The sequence below is a fragment of the Panthera tigris genome, chromosome F2 (genome assembly GCF_018350195.1).
Source record: "Panthera tigris isolate Pti1 chromosome F2, P.tigris_Pti1_mat1.1, whole genome shotgun sequence".
Taxonomy (NCBI): Eukaryota; Metazoa; Chordata; class Mammalia; order Carnivora; family Felidae; genus Panthera; species Panthera tigris.
In genome coordinates, this window is record NC_056676.1 from 44242892 (window position 1) to 44258222 (window position 15331).

A 15331-nucleotide genomic window follows, 5' to 3' on the forward strand; every position below is an offset into this window, starting at 1 on the left:
AGGGAGAGAGAACAACCCAGCTGGCTTGAACCCTGGAGTTAATTCCCACAAAGGATGGCACCTGACTGTGGCCCAGGAGAAAGAACCTTCCTCTCCTCCAGAGTACCACCGAGGGACAGAGTTCACAAGTGCTCTCAATTGGGCTCTGACGGATACTAGATAACATCTTTATGTAGCAGTTTCTTCTGGCCTCTGAAACTAATCAGGGAGGATCAGGTTAATTTTGCGCTCTGTTTCTGGAGTTAAGACTATAATTATGAGGTGATGTCTTCGGCCACCAAGCTGTCAGACTGACCCATATACCTCCTCTAGGGGGACCCGATAGAAGCTTCAGGTTGCTTATTTCCAGCTGTGGCTCAAGAGCAGCTCCCTCTCAGCATTTCCAATGCCGTTGGGACAAATATATGGACCAGGCTCTTCTCACTACGTATGTGAAGAGCACTTCAAAAGTGCCAGTTGGGAAGCGACACTGTGTCTTGACCGCATGGATATTGGTTATAGGTTTTTGTTTTCTGCCAAAGGCCCTCATTTCCTGGGTTTGCTCCCGAGGAGGGACATGTTGCAATGCCGAGCCGATTTGTAGCTCCTAAGGTAGTAATTGGTATTTAATATTCGGATTTGTTATTTCTACTTCTCTTAGTACTCGAATAACTGAACTACCTGCTAATTCTTGCCTCATTTCAAAGGAAATGATTTGTTCTGCACTTTGGGATAGCAGTGATCTGTACAGGCTGCGTGTTGTCTACTTGAAGGCTTAACTGGTATTTCCTGTATGTTTTAACAGCATGACTTGTTACAGAGTTGTAATTTTCAAAATTGAGAACGCTGTATTTGCGATGTCAGTTTTAACACTCATTAACACACTACTGTGCAAGCATTAACACAGGCCCTGCTGAACCATTATGTCTGGTGGCTGCACTCGAGTCTCCGTGCCTGGACTCGGGAGTGAGGAGGGACGCTGACGCACTCAGGACTCCAGCCCCGAAGATTAAATAGAAAAAGATTATTTACGCTTCCTTAAGGCACTTCAGTTATGTATGGAGTGGCAAACCCCGCAAGGGTGTTCGGCACGGGGGACCGGGTTTCCTAGGAAAGGCTAGGCTTTTTGAGCATTTGTTGGGAAGGAAGAGTTGTTACTTCTTCTTTGTAGGCATATAGAGGTGGTACCCTTGTCACCAGGATCTGGAGCCTCCAGACTGCTTTGTGGAAGGGATGGTCATTTATTCTTGGAGCCCTCGTGAAACAGACAGCTCTCGCAGGATGATCCCCTTCTACACTGTCTTGCTCAGCACCACTGTTGGGGGGCCTGCCCATGCCAACCCTCTGCCCCCCGGGTGCCATTGTCTCTGCTGCTGCAGTACCTCCCCGACAGTAACTTGGGTCCTGGGTAACCTGAGTGCCCTGGCTGGTTTGGTGTGAGTATTGCTGGGCGATACATAGAACCAGCCCTCAGCACCCATTTACCCTGGTAGTGCCTTAGACCACGAGCTATCGCAAAGGCCACGGCGAGTCTGTGGGAAGGTCCCTGAGCTTTACTCCCAGTTTTGCCTTCAATTCTGTGATCTTACACACATCATTTGGCCTGAGCCTTACACCCCACTGCTGCAAAGTGAGAGGGTTGGATTAGATCATCCTTAAAGCTCTGGCCAATTCTCCATCACAATAGAGAAACAATTTCTACAGGCCCCTCTACGTCCACATAGTAACAGTGAGCCGGTCCTGATATCCTAAACTTATTTCTAACCAGAGCAGAGGGACTGATCATGAACCTGTTTTCTCTCATTTCTCTCTTCAGTAGCCAGCCACGATAGATGGCAGTTTCAGGGATCATGATACCAGAGGAATGTTGGGACTGGGGTCTCTGCCAGGTGAATAGAGTTTTAACATAACCTACAGGTGTCGCCTTTGGGCTTTATACTATTTACACCTAATCTAATTCCTGCTATTAAATCAAAGGACAGAGAAGAAAATCACATTGATCCCATGTGGCTTCGGGGCTCTTTGCCATTTATGTTTGTTCCCTTTGTAAAGCAGGGTGGATCGCCCACCCTGTTTCTAAGAGGTCCCGGGGCCCCTGAGTGGAGCCAGAGCAGACGGATCACCCCCCACCGCACTTAATTCTCAGGAGCCGTGGTGCCTGCACGGGTCTTCTGCATAATGGGTGCAAGGGAATGCCACAGGCTGTGTCAGCCTGCCTCCAGGCTCACAGCGGTGGCCGAGGAAGGGTGCTGAGGGACCCACATGCGGCACTGAGAAGGCACTTGCGATCGCCACAGAGGGGCATAGTGGTAGAAAATGGATGTTCAGGAATATTCTGAGGCCAGGATGCCTTGTGTCTTAAAAGGAAAACGAACACCTCTGTGGGGAAGAACTTACATACTGTGCTCGCATGGTTATTATCGCCTCTTATTTTTAGGAGAACTTTTAACTAGCATCTCTGCCCAAGGACCTTATCTGGGCGTTATACCCAGTTGATACTGTAGGTCTGAAAATCTGCAACATTTTCCTCATTCTGTGACCTCATTTGTCAATCTTCTCATCCTTCTGGCTAAATTCTCCAAAGCACATGATTGTGTCTGCAGGTGACAAGCGGATGCTTTTAGTAGAAGGTAGATACAAATGAGGCCTCAAAGACATGGTGAAGGGGAAAGAGATACAACAGGGAAAAGGGGGCAGGCGTGCCTAGGAGCTGGTGCAAGCTCCCACAGAAGGAAGAAGGGATAGAAAGAAGCCAGGGAAAAGAGGAAACTCACAAGAGGGGACAGAGGAGAGGGTGAAGGAAAGAAAAGGCATAGGAGACTGAAGGGAAAGAGCAGACGGAAAATTAGGGAGAACAGGAAAGGCTAAGTTTGACGTGGTCACTTTAGGCCTGAATTCATTTTATTCCCAGTCAGCGTCGCCTGCTCGGAGTCCACCAGTGGCCTCCTGGGAGGTGACCGGTTCTGGAGTCCACTGCCACCATCTACCTGGCGCCTCCATTGCCCACCTCCACCAAAGGGGTGCGCGGTCCGGCAGAATAGACGTGGAAGCTACAAAACGCGTTTTGGATGAAGAGGGCAGTGAGGACGCAAGGAAAGGAGCAGCAAACGTTTCCTTCTGAAGATGGGACTTCTGGGGTACAGATAGAAATAGCCAGGTGTTGGCCAGACACAGGTGGCCGAGGGAGTCTGAAATGGGGACACAGGGGGGAAGGGAAGGGAAGAAACCTCCGTGAACAGGGACCTACACAAGCACAGACAAGGAGGCCCACACAGGCCAGCGCGTGGGAGTCAGAGCAGCTGAGAAGAAGCACGGTGCAAACCAGTCCAGAGAAAAGGCTGAAGGGGCTCGAGCTTCATTCTTTGGTCACTGGGGTGGGACATCTGACCAAGTCAGTGCGGTCAGAGCTCGACTCTGGCAGCAGCGGGGAGGTGTGCAGGGGCCAGGAGACCTATTTGAGGTCAGATGCGAAGGGAGTGGGCTGGACAGGAAGGGGCAGAGTGGGTTGCCAGGGTGGTTGGCTCTACAGGATTCAGTCAATGACTGGATGTGGAGAGGGAGGCTGGGATGGCTGGAGGTCTGGCTTGGTTGGTGATGGGGTAGATGGTGGTGCCACCAAGAGAGGGAATCCCTGGACCTGTCCCTGAGGTTCGGTGGTGTTGCCTGAGTGCCTGGGAGCGTGCGGATGGAGGTGTGCAGCGGGGAGACTGGGACAGGACCCCTCACCTGCGAGGTGGACGTTGAGGCCACGGGTGAGATAGCCCAGGAAGGGTACAGAGAGGAACAGAAGAAAGGAAGGTCTCTGCAGCAGGCCACCACATCTGACAGACAGCCACAGGGATAAGCGAGGCCCAGGGCTTTGTCTTCCTCTGCTGGCCCCTGATAGCTGTCATCTTATCTCCTTCTTTTCCCCTGAGAAACTCCCGGTGGGTGATCTCTACTGGCAGCCTCAGCTGTCCTCTTCATCCATTTCCTTGTTTTATCTCTGCAATTGGCGTCTGTTCCTCCCACTCTCTTCCAACTGCTCTTTTGAAGATCACCAGTGCTTTTCTGATAGCTAAATTTGGTGCCCCTTCCTCGGTTCTCAGGCTCCCCCAAATTTCACCCACTTAGGCCAACCTCTAAGTTCTTTGCACTCCCTCCTCTCTTACTTTTTGGACACTGCACATTGCTGGTTCTCCCGAGGGCTCTGCTTCTCTCTTTCACATTCCTATTGGGTCTTTGTCCTCCTTCTGACCCTCTTGATCATGCATTTCCCCCCAACTTTTGTCTGTAGCAGCCTGCAATGCACTTTACCCAAGCAGCAGCCTCAACTAGTGTGCACACGACTTGCATGTCTCCTTGCCTGACCCCACGTCACTTCTGAGCCCCGTGTATGTTGCCCATGCGTTCGAGGGTCACCATATCTAAAACTGGACTTTTCACCTTTAGCGCAAGCCTGCTCTTCCTCCCGCCTTCTCCTCCACTTCTGGCAATGGAAACACAGTGCTCTCAGCCACCCAGGAATTTTAGTCATCCTTGAATCCTCTCCATTTAGTTAGACATCTACTCACCACAGCAATCATTTCTTGACAGCTGATTGCCAAGCACCATATTGATGTAAGGGAAGCAAATGTAAAGGGTATTGCTCATAGCCCTTAAGCAGTATAGGCTTTAAGCCATTTTATTGTGCGTTGAAATCATCTGGGGAGCTTTCAACAAAGTAGATTTCTGGGCATCACTCCATCTACAAAATCAGACCCTTGGGAGTAGGTCTCCGGGAATCTGTATTCTTAAAATGCTGCTGGGTGATTTTGATGCAAGTGGTGTTCAAACCCTTCACGGAGAAATAGTGGCTCAGGGATCCCCCTTACAGAACTCACCCTCTCCTTCAATTCCCCTGCCCAGTGGACACCAGGTTTTATCACTCCTCTCTTGACTGCATCTTGCACATAAGCACCATGGACATGAAGGGTCACAGCTAAGGAAGTGAAAAATCGGCATACAGGCTCAAGGACAGAGAAAAGTTGCCATTACGTGGGGCAATGAGGGGCAGGTGATGGGGACATAAAGATTGGTAACAAGGGACACAAAAGTTGGCAGCATGGAGGGATTGAATGTTGGATGACCAGGCTCACCACCTGTCCGGGATGGCCAATCCTGACTCCTAGGCTCATGGTCTCTCAAAGAGTGTGTGGGTCTGTCCAGCACTGAGTCATTCCTGGACACCCAGTGATGTGGTATGAGGCAGGCAGACTGGGGGATATGGTAGAAACAGAGTTGGGGTTCTCCAGGAGGTGTTTTTCCACTCAAAACTCTTTCCGTCGCCTACATCTCCAGACATTTAAAGAATTCTGAGCTATTTTCAGACCTACTATGAAAAGAACTGAGGTGTTATCAGTCAGACACCCATCTAACCATTTCCTAAGAGGCGAGCTGGCATGACTCACTTTTGATCTGTCAGCTTCGTATTGATTTTTCTGGCAAACTTTGTGGGTCTGCCAGGGCTGACTCTACCGGGAGCAGCTGAATTGTGACCCACCGTGCTCAGGGGCAGTTATTACAAAGGCCAGCATCGCAGGGTTGTAGCCTGCGTTTCTTTGGTGGAACACGCGGGAGGAGAGGTGGGAAACCGCAGTGCACAAAACCAAGGATGTCCCTGGGCTTTCCCACCGCTCGCTAAAAGAGAAGCCAGACAGCTTTCCTTATGCCTCTCCCAGATTCGAGATTTGAGTGCTGTTTGTGGATGAGGTGCTGGCAGGAACTGATGGGGCCCCCGAAGTAATTCTGGGCTCTTTCTCATGGCAGGTGAAGTCACTAGCTTCCACTGTGCTGTGAAGCTGGGCAGCCAACGACTGGAGGCGTTTAAATATACTACTATGTAATCTGCCAATTTTAAAACATGAGATCACTGATTATTCAGTAGTCTCGTTTTTTTAAAAAGCCCTCTCATGTTAAAAAGTAAACGATAAAAATCCCAGTCAAGTCGAAATGTCCTAGTGACCTTCACATTTACCTGAACCCTCCCCCACCCACCATGGGAATATGTAAATGGGTGTCAAAGCGTCAGAATTAACAGACGCTCCGAGTCCTGATGTTAAAGGACTCATTTGAGCTGATGTTTCAGGGACGAGCTGATGCCTGGAAACTGGAATGTGCAGATGTCACATATTCAGAGAGACTGGAGTGCTGGCCTCAGCAAATGATGCCAAGAGAGGAACCGAGAAGCAGAGTTAAATCAACCAAGAGCCATCATCTGGCGGAGTGCTAAGCCATTTGCCAAGCAGTGCTGAGTGAAATAGAAACAGCTTCTTCACGTGCCCTCAGTCCCGAATACTTTCATATGTGTGACATTGGGTGAAAAGACGCCTCACATGGCCTTTCAGGAGCAGCTCTGACATGTCACACAGGGATGTGCACCTGTGTATGCCCTGCGTATATGTATGTGCATGTGTCTGTGTGTGTGTGCGGGTCTCTCTGTGAATCTGTGTCTATGTGCCTGTGTGTATGTATGTGGGTGTGTTTGTGCCACTGTGTGTCTGTGAATGTGGGGGTGAAATGAGAGGGGAAAGCGGTGGAGATAGCCGCTATCCAGGACTCTCATCGACACTATCTTCATAGAGAGGCTTTCCCTGCATTCCCCCCAATTTAATTGAAGTTCTTCGGCCACGGATGCCTCTGTTTTATGTGTCAAAGCAGCCAGTACCTTTTCATCTTAGCTCCCATTGCAATTTGTCATTTTGTTTATTGGGTGGGGTCTGTCACCTCCGCTAATTGGAAGCTCCGTGAGTGCAGGGTTATTTATCTCCAGTGCTCAACACGGTGCCTGGCACAGAGTAAATGCTGACAAATGATAAATAAGCCAAGGCCAGAGGGGCCGGCATGAAGTGTAGAGTTCAGGTCTCTTACCGGGGGGCGGGGGGCCGGTAGACAAATCACAGGTTGCCAGGGAGTCCGTCTGACCTGCCGCGTGACTGAAGCAGGGTTGGGAGGCCTCATAAAGGGTTTTCATTGAATGAACATCCCTTAGCAAAGCCTCCCAGGCTGGACACGTGTGACATGTTGGTCAGTGCCACCAGTAAGACTGGAAGGGACAGACTCCCTGTGATGCACGTTTCTGAATGAGCTCCAGGACCGAGGAAGGGCTGCCGGGACATTCCTACTGGCTAATGACTAATGCCTGAGCCAGTGTGCAGGTGAGTAATGTCAAAATGGATCAATGTATAAGCACCCCATCCCTCTGGGGCAGGGTCCAACAGAGATCACCACACCGTCAGGCTTTGGAGCAGAGGGCGTTAGATGTCCCCTCTATGGAATGGCAGGCATCGCTTTGTACTGGTCAGAGGGGCAGTCTTGACATTAATATTTCATTGCTGATCTTCTAGCGAAAACCCAAACCCAAAAACTCTATCTGAGCCCTTCAGTGACATGCGTCTTCATCATGGCTAGCTAAGCACATCGCAGTCTGCATACTGAGTGGCCTCTGCGGGTCACTGGCTGGCACACTCACGAAGCCGGTGGGGCCTGTGCCCCCGTGAACGGGTCGCCTGCCGTGCACTGGCTGAGGTGTTGGGCACAACGCGGCACCTCTGCTGCCTTCAGCAAACAGGTGACATCTGCGCTAGGCCTTACTGTGAGGAGGGGCATCGGAGAGAAAAGCAGGTCCCCAGGTTCCTGGAGGCAGGATCTGGGAGGAAGAGCTGCGGCTACCATACAACCTGCTCCTCTGGACCAGGACAGAACCAAGAGGGCTGAGCAGAGGGATGGGAGCTGCTCTGGGGATCTACACAGACATGGATGCTGGGCGAGGAGTTAGGAGGAATTCAGATCAGGTGTGGGGAAGGCCATGGCCGGAGGCTCTGAGAGCCCCAAGCATATGAAGGGCCTTTATATCTCCTAGGCTGGCAATCTTAAGGCAAATTTATTCTATACTTAGCTTTATTTATTTATTTATTTATTTATTTATTTATTTTCTATCTATCTCTATTATCTCTCTCTGTCTGTCTCTATTATCTCTATCTATCTATCCATCTTTCTATCTCTATTATCTACCTATCTATGTATCTATCTATCTCTATTATCTTTCTCTGTCTCTCTCTCTATTACTTATCCCTATCTATCTACCTGTCATCTATGTATCTATCTATTATCTCTTTCTATTACATCTATCTATCTATCTACCTATCTATCTATCCATCTTTCTATCTCTATTATTTCTATCATCTATGTATCTATCTCTATTATCTCTCTCTGTCTCTCTATTATCTCTATCTATCTATCCATCCATCTTTCTATCTCTATTATCTATCATCTATGTATCTATCTATCTCTTTATCTGTCTCTATCTCTCTCTCTATTATCTCTATCTATCTATCTATCCATCCATCTATCTATTTCCCAACACCCTATAAAACAGGTTCTGTTATTATTCTCATTTTGTAGATGAGGATGCTAAAGCAGAGGGGGGTTAAATAACTAAGTAGCCCAAGGCCACACAAAGCATCTGCCTTCTAGAATATGTCGTGTAAAGAAAGTGCCAGGCAGAGTCAGTGCTCAGAAATATTGTTTCCTGTTGCCTTTTCCAGTACAGTGAATATAGTCTGTGTAACAAGAGCTTCTTTGTGCCAGGAAACAAATTTTATAGTCATTGTCTCGTTGAAGTCTTCACTACAACACTGGAGGGTGAATAATTTTTAAATGTATTTTTAAAGTGAATCAATTTGTAATTATACAGGCAATAGCCAAATACGTCTGTCATACAAAATATTAAACTTTATAGGAAGCACTCAAACCCACATGACCCTCCAACCTCAGTCCCAGCCCCCCCAGAGTCACTGCTATTATTGTATTGGTGTATATCCTCCAGAACTTCCTATTGACGTATATAGACAGATCGTTATACCTGGCATATTGAAGAGTGGTTTTGTAAACTGCTCATTCTGAAAATGCCTCAGTTTCACTCGGGGAATTTTTTCCATGTCAGTTCATAAAAACCAACTCTATTCTTGTTATCTGCTCCTAGCAGCCGTTGTCCCAGAGTTTATTTAGTCATCCCCCTCTGATACTCAATTAATGAGGTGAGTAATATTATCTTCATTTGAGGGCTGAGTACCTTGTCCAAGGCCATCCAACTGGAAAGTGGCAGAGCTGGGCTCCAGCCCACTTCCATTTGGTTCTAAAACCAACAGTCGTAACCACTAGAGTATGAATGAACACAAACATAAATTTTGTTTTAAAGTCAAATGAGGGGCACCTTGTGGCTCAGTTGGTTGAGCGTCTGACTCTTGGTTTTGACTCAGGTCATGATCTTATGGGTTCTTGAGTTCAAGTGCAGTGTCGAACTCTGCTCTGCAAGAGCCTGCTTGGGATTTCTCTCTCTCTCTCTGTCTCTCTCTCTGTCTGTCTGTCTCTCTCTCCCCCTCTCCCCCCACTCATGTGGGTGGACTCTCTTCCCCCCTCAAATACATAAATAAACATTAAAAAAATAAAGTCAAATGGAAACTCAGTAGTTACCATATTTATTTGTTCAATACACATTTATTGAATGTCTACTATGTGTCACAACAAGTGGTGAGGAATCTCTTCCCTGAAGTTTCTCCTCTCTTGACTTCCAGCTCTCCCTCATACCTCCTTGCCTACTATAAAAATCCGTTGGCTCTTCTTCTTGTCCTGCCAATCCCCCCAGGGCTTTATCCTTGGTCATTTCCCCTTTTCCTTCACTTGGCTCAGTCTCCAATTGTTCTTTCTGTCCACTCTTCTACTTGACAACAAAAGTCTTCATTTCCAGCACTACTCCCTCACCCAGCTCCAGATTCATGCTTCCACCTGCCTCCAGGATGCCTGCTGGGGGGTATCTCATAGGCATGTAAAATCAACATGTCTAAATCTTAACTCATTATCCTACCCCTCAAATCCACTCCTATTCTGATTAAGGTATCATAGTTTAGGGTGGCCCAAGTTGGGGTCCTCAGTGCTATCCTTGACCTCTCACTCTTTTGTATCCCCCAATCCCACTTAGTCGACCGACCCCACTGGTTCAATCTCCCAAATAGTCCTTGGATTTGCCCTCTCCTCCCTGTCACCAGTCCCCTGTCATAATTCAAGCCTTCAGTGACTTCTCCTGGACTAGCTCAAACACCTCTCCTCCCCAGTTCGTCAAGCTCCCAAAAGCACAGGACCTGTTCTTCTGTTAGCCCTCAACTGAGCTCTGGGATTTCGGGTGTGTTTCTAGTGGAGGCATGTTCCAATCATCTGAATGTCTGGTGTCTAAATGCCTAGAGCTCATTTAGTTTCCCGAAGCACTTTTTTGCTAGCTCCTGTGCATGAATGTGTCATTAAGCTGAGAATTTCTTACCATTAAACTAATTTCTCAGCTTTGTGCTTTAGAAGCATTACAAATACTATCTTTTTCACTACCTTTTGTGTGGTGATGATTGCAGGTCTGTCATCAGTGCTTGGCTCTTTCATATTAATCACACAGTTAGCAAATGTATAGACTAAGAGCTAGAACTGGTAGTAAAATATATAGCCTTTCTCTAACTGTACTGCATGCAAGGACATTTTTATTTTCTTACCACATCAACTGAATGTTTCATTTTATAAAGCACTTTTTAATGCTGTGGTTGGTGCCTCATGGTGCAGGAAGCCCTGAGACTGTTCTGAGAAACATGGATACCCTTCACTCTTCGTACAGAATCATAGAAACAAAAATTACACTGTCTCAGAGCTAAATAAAAGAGAGATTCTGCTCCCCTTTTCGTATTTCTGTGACACATCAGTCTGTTTTGTATAAATCAAAGGGTCTAGAACTCCAGAGATGTGACCATTTTCACTACATAATGGCACTAAAGCAGTTCACGTCTTCCCTTTTAGAACCTGGGGTATATTCAGTCAGGCCTTAGAATATAGCTGGATGCAAAAATACAGCGATATTTGTCACATGAATTTTCACATTCAATCGAATAATTATTTGCTCAAGGGAAAAATAAATGCTTCCCGAGGCTCCAAAGTGTTAGATACTGAGTAATCTTGGTTTGGGAGATGACAGAGATATAATTTTGTGAACGTCAGCCCTATTCTCATGAAAGCCGTTTGTTTTCAGTTCACCTCTCTGCCTGTACTTTTGTTCATTCGTTGATTTATCTTCCTATCCACATGTTCAGCAAATACCAAATGACACTGGAGACACAGTGTGTTCTAATGGGAACAGATAAGGGTAGTTAGTACCTCAAAGTTGGGTTTCTAAGATTTCTTGGCTGTTTGCATAGACCCAAAATTTAAATCATACTTCTTTTATCTGTGATCATCCCTTATTCAGCAAGCAGTTATTAAACATTGCTATGTCAGGGCCTGTGCTGGTGTTACAGAGATTAGGAAAACATGGGCACAGTGCTGGCTCTTGGAAAGCTTAGGTGATAGGAAAGAAAGAAGAATGAGTAGATACTATAATAATGCAATATGGAAAGCTCAGTGATGGTGATCCATGTCTGGGCTCACAGAGGAGGCATCCCTAAGTTGAGTTGACAGGATGAGTTGCAACTGGCCACTTCAGGTTCAGGAGGGGTGGGCAGCAGAAGACATAGGCCATTTGAAGGAGTGTTCGGAGCTGAGAAGAGAGAGGGGGACAGGGCCCTGGTCTTAGAGAGCCATATTTGCTTTAATGAACTTTATCCTGCAGGTGATAAGAATCCATTGTGCTCTGGATTGACGTGGCAGCAAATGATGGAGGGGATGACTTGAAGGGAACAACTGGAGCGGAGACCAGTTAAGGGGCTGCTGCAGTCTTCCAGGACGCAGATGATGAACGCTTGAGGGGCAGTGGAGAGAGGATGGAGATGAGAACACAGATTCGAGAACTACTGGAAAGCCTGAATCGGCAGAGGGAGGGTGTGGGTGGAAAGGCAATGAAAATGCAAGGAATCCCAGGTTTCTGGCATTGGTGAAGGGACGGTAGATGGTAGCACCAACTGGGTAGAAAATACAGGGGGGATGGTGTTTGGTCATGTTGAACGTGAAGTATGCGTGTGACATTAAGAATGCCTGGGTATGGAGTTTTAAGGGGAAGACCTGGGCTGAAGGCAGGAATTTGAGTGCTGTTAGCACGCAGGTGTTTGCCAAACAGAGTATGATGCCACTGACAAAAATTGAAAACACCATGCAAGACCGATCTGCAAAAGTCATCCCTGTGTCTGCTCTGAGAATATTGGTAATGAATATTGATGTTAAATTAATATTTAATTAATATTTAATTAACCCCCACCCCCGACCTGATAAAGTTCAATAGCTTCTATTTTATTACTGTAACATAGCTAAGTACATTGTATTCATTTAAAAAAAAATTTTTTTTTTTATTTATTTTTTTTAACGTTTATTTATTTTTGAGACAGAGAGAGACAGAGCACGAACGGGGGAGGGTCAGAGAGAGAGGGAGACACAGAATCTGAAACAGGCTCCAGGCTCTGAGCAGTCAGCACAGAGCCTGACGCGGGGCTCGAACTCACATACCGCGAGATCGTGACCTGAGCTGAAGTCGGACGCCCAACCGACTGAGCCACCCAGGCGCCCCCATTGTATTCATTTTTTAAGGTTTACAGTTCAGTGGTTTGTAATATATTCAGAGTTATGCCGCCTTTACCACAATTTTGAAACATGGCTATCACCCCCAAAAGAAACCCTGTACCCATTATTTCATTCTTTTTGATTGTTGAACCATCTTCCCTGGCATGAATATACCACACTTTATCCATTCATCAGTTGATGAATGCTTTTATCTTATAGACCAGCACTGTCTAATAGATTCACGATGAGAGCCACAAACATGAGCTGTAATTTTAAATTTTCTAGTAGTTGTATTTTTTTAAAAGAGGAATAGATAAAACTAATTTTATTAAGATATTTTAACCCAATATATCTAAAATACTATTTCAACATGTAATCAACATTAAAAAATACGAATGATATATTCTACATTTTCTTTTATACTAAGTTTATACTAAGTTTATGTATGTAAGTTTAAACTTAGTTTATGTTTTTATACTAAGTTTATACTAGGTTTAAGTTTTCTTTTATACTAAGTTTATACTAAGTTTATCTTTGAAATACGATGTGTATCTTTCTACCCAGGATTCATCTCAACTTGGACTAGCTTCTTTTCCAGTGCTAGTGGCTGCCATATTGAACAGCTGAGTTCGATGGTATCTAAACTGTGTCTGGTTTCCTTCTTCACTTGGGCTCCTTAGGAAGCTTTGAACCAAATTCATGGTAAGCAGTTTTTTGTTAATGTGATTCATGGCTCCAAACTGCTGCTCTACGTTTGTCTCCCTTTTGTTTTATCTTGTTACATTTGTTTTTAATTTATGCTACTTTGTTAGCCTTTATGTTCCTGCCCTCTCCTTTGGTAATTGCCTTGATGGGAGGTGGAAAACGCTGAAGGCCTTGAGAGGAAAACCACTGACAAAAAGGAGATCAATGTTTCAGTCGAGGCAAACAGCCAGTGAAGCGATTTGAGGAACTGAGCATAAGCCTATTCCTTTAGATGCGGCTGCTGACGCTCTCTCCACCTTTCTCTGGCTCCTTTGCCCCAACAGTCAACCTCAGCGAGCCACCACAGACAACATTTCTTCCATATACTATCAAAGAATGGAAATGAGTGCAGCTGAGTGTGACTGGTAGACATGGGCACCAGGAAATAGGCCAGATATTACTTGGAATTAATTGATTTCGAAAACATTCAGTGACTTGGCAAAACAAAACAAAACAAAACAAAACAAAACCCCAAACGGGCCACCTCCTAAATTGCAGGGTAGAGAGAGCAAGCAAGCAAATGATCCTTGATGCTTTTCCACTATACACATTATTATGCAATAAACTTTCTTAGACACTGAAAGATATACCGTATATTTTTTCTCATCTCTCTGCCTTCCTATATGTTCTTCCTATATGTTCTGCCCTCCCCATAGTGCCCTTCTCCCTCTCTTGCCTTCCCAAGCTTCAAAGCCTGGTTCAAATATCGCTTCAGTGAAGACTTCCTCAATTCCTGCGGCCACAGGGATTTGTGGTATCCTTTTTACTACACTCACCACACTCGTGTATCTATGCCCTGCACCCGGCGATATGCACCAGCTCTTGGGCAGACAGGAACCATGTCGCCTTCATTTCTGTGTTCCCACACTTAGCTGGGAAGCTGGCATGTAGTTGGTGCTCAATGGATGTTTGTTGGTGAGTAAAGAGAGCAAGTCACTGGAGCCTTCTAGGTGCTGGGCAGCGTGCTCTCCGTGTGTGTCTCATCCACCTTTCACAACCCCGAAGCTCTTCTCTGATAAAGAAGGTGGGACTTATGCAAGGTCAAACAACTCACCTAAGGTCATGCAGCAAGTTAGTGGCAGAGCTTCAAAAACACCTACTTTTGAGGGGTACCAATCTGTAAGAGACAAGATTTTTTTTTTTTTTCATTTCATAATGGCCTCAAGGACTAAAGCACTGAATTTGTTTCAAATTGGACACAGTAGGGCCCTTTTCTACCAGAAGAAGCTATTGCTTCCTTTCAGCCAAGCTAGAAATGGTTACTATAGACAAATAGCATATATATCTCTATACACGATACATATATGGGGTCATTGCTTTGAACACATGTCAGGGTACTCGGCAAGACAATAGAAGTCACTGACCTAAAAACACTAGCAACTCATTATATTTGTGTGAAATTGAAATAATTTTGCATTAAGAACTTTAAAAACATTGTGTTTGAATTTCTGTGATTGCCTGCCACACTCAGATTCTGGAATCATATCCCGAATTACAACTTGCTTGTTAAAGCAATTAATTTACTTTCAAAATTGAAATCCTTGCTGAAACTTGTTAAGGCCCAGGTCCATTAGTCTATTGATATCAGAAATAATTTCCAAAGTCCACATTCTAAGCACATTAACTGATGTACAGTCATCAGCTGGTAAACCTTTAAAAAAACTATATACTTTGTGAAAGGTCAACAGAAAATGAATTCATGAATCCACAAAATTATTCCTTAATGATGGAACAGTTCTATGTTTCAGATTTTTCCAAGCATCTTGTTTCTTAACATCAAAGACTTTAGTTTCAAGTGCTATTATGCCTTCTCATTGGAATATTTTTGCTAAGAATTTTCTTTTTAAATAGGAAAGCAAGCTGTCATGGAATAAATGGGGAGGCTGAATAAATGCACAGCTGGAGGCCTGCCCCCATCCCTCATGCTCTGTACACACTGGAACATTAGGAGAAGTATGTACAGGAGCCTGGCTGGCTCAGTGGGTTAGACGTCCTACTCTTGATTTTGGCTCAGGTAAGGATCTCATGGTTTGTGAGATCGAGCCCCACGTCATCCTCAGGCTCTGTGCTG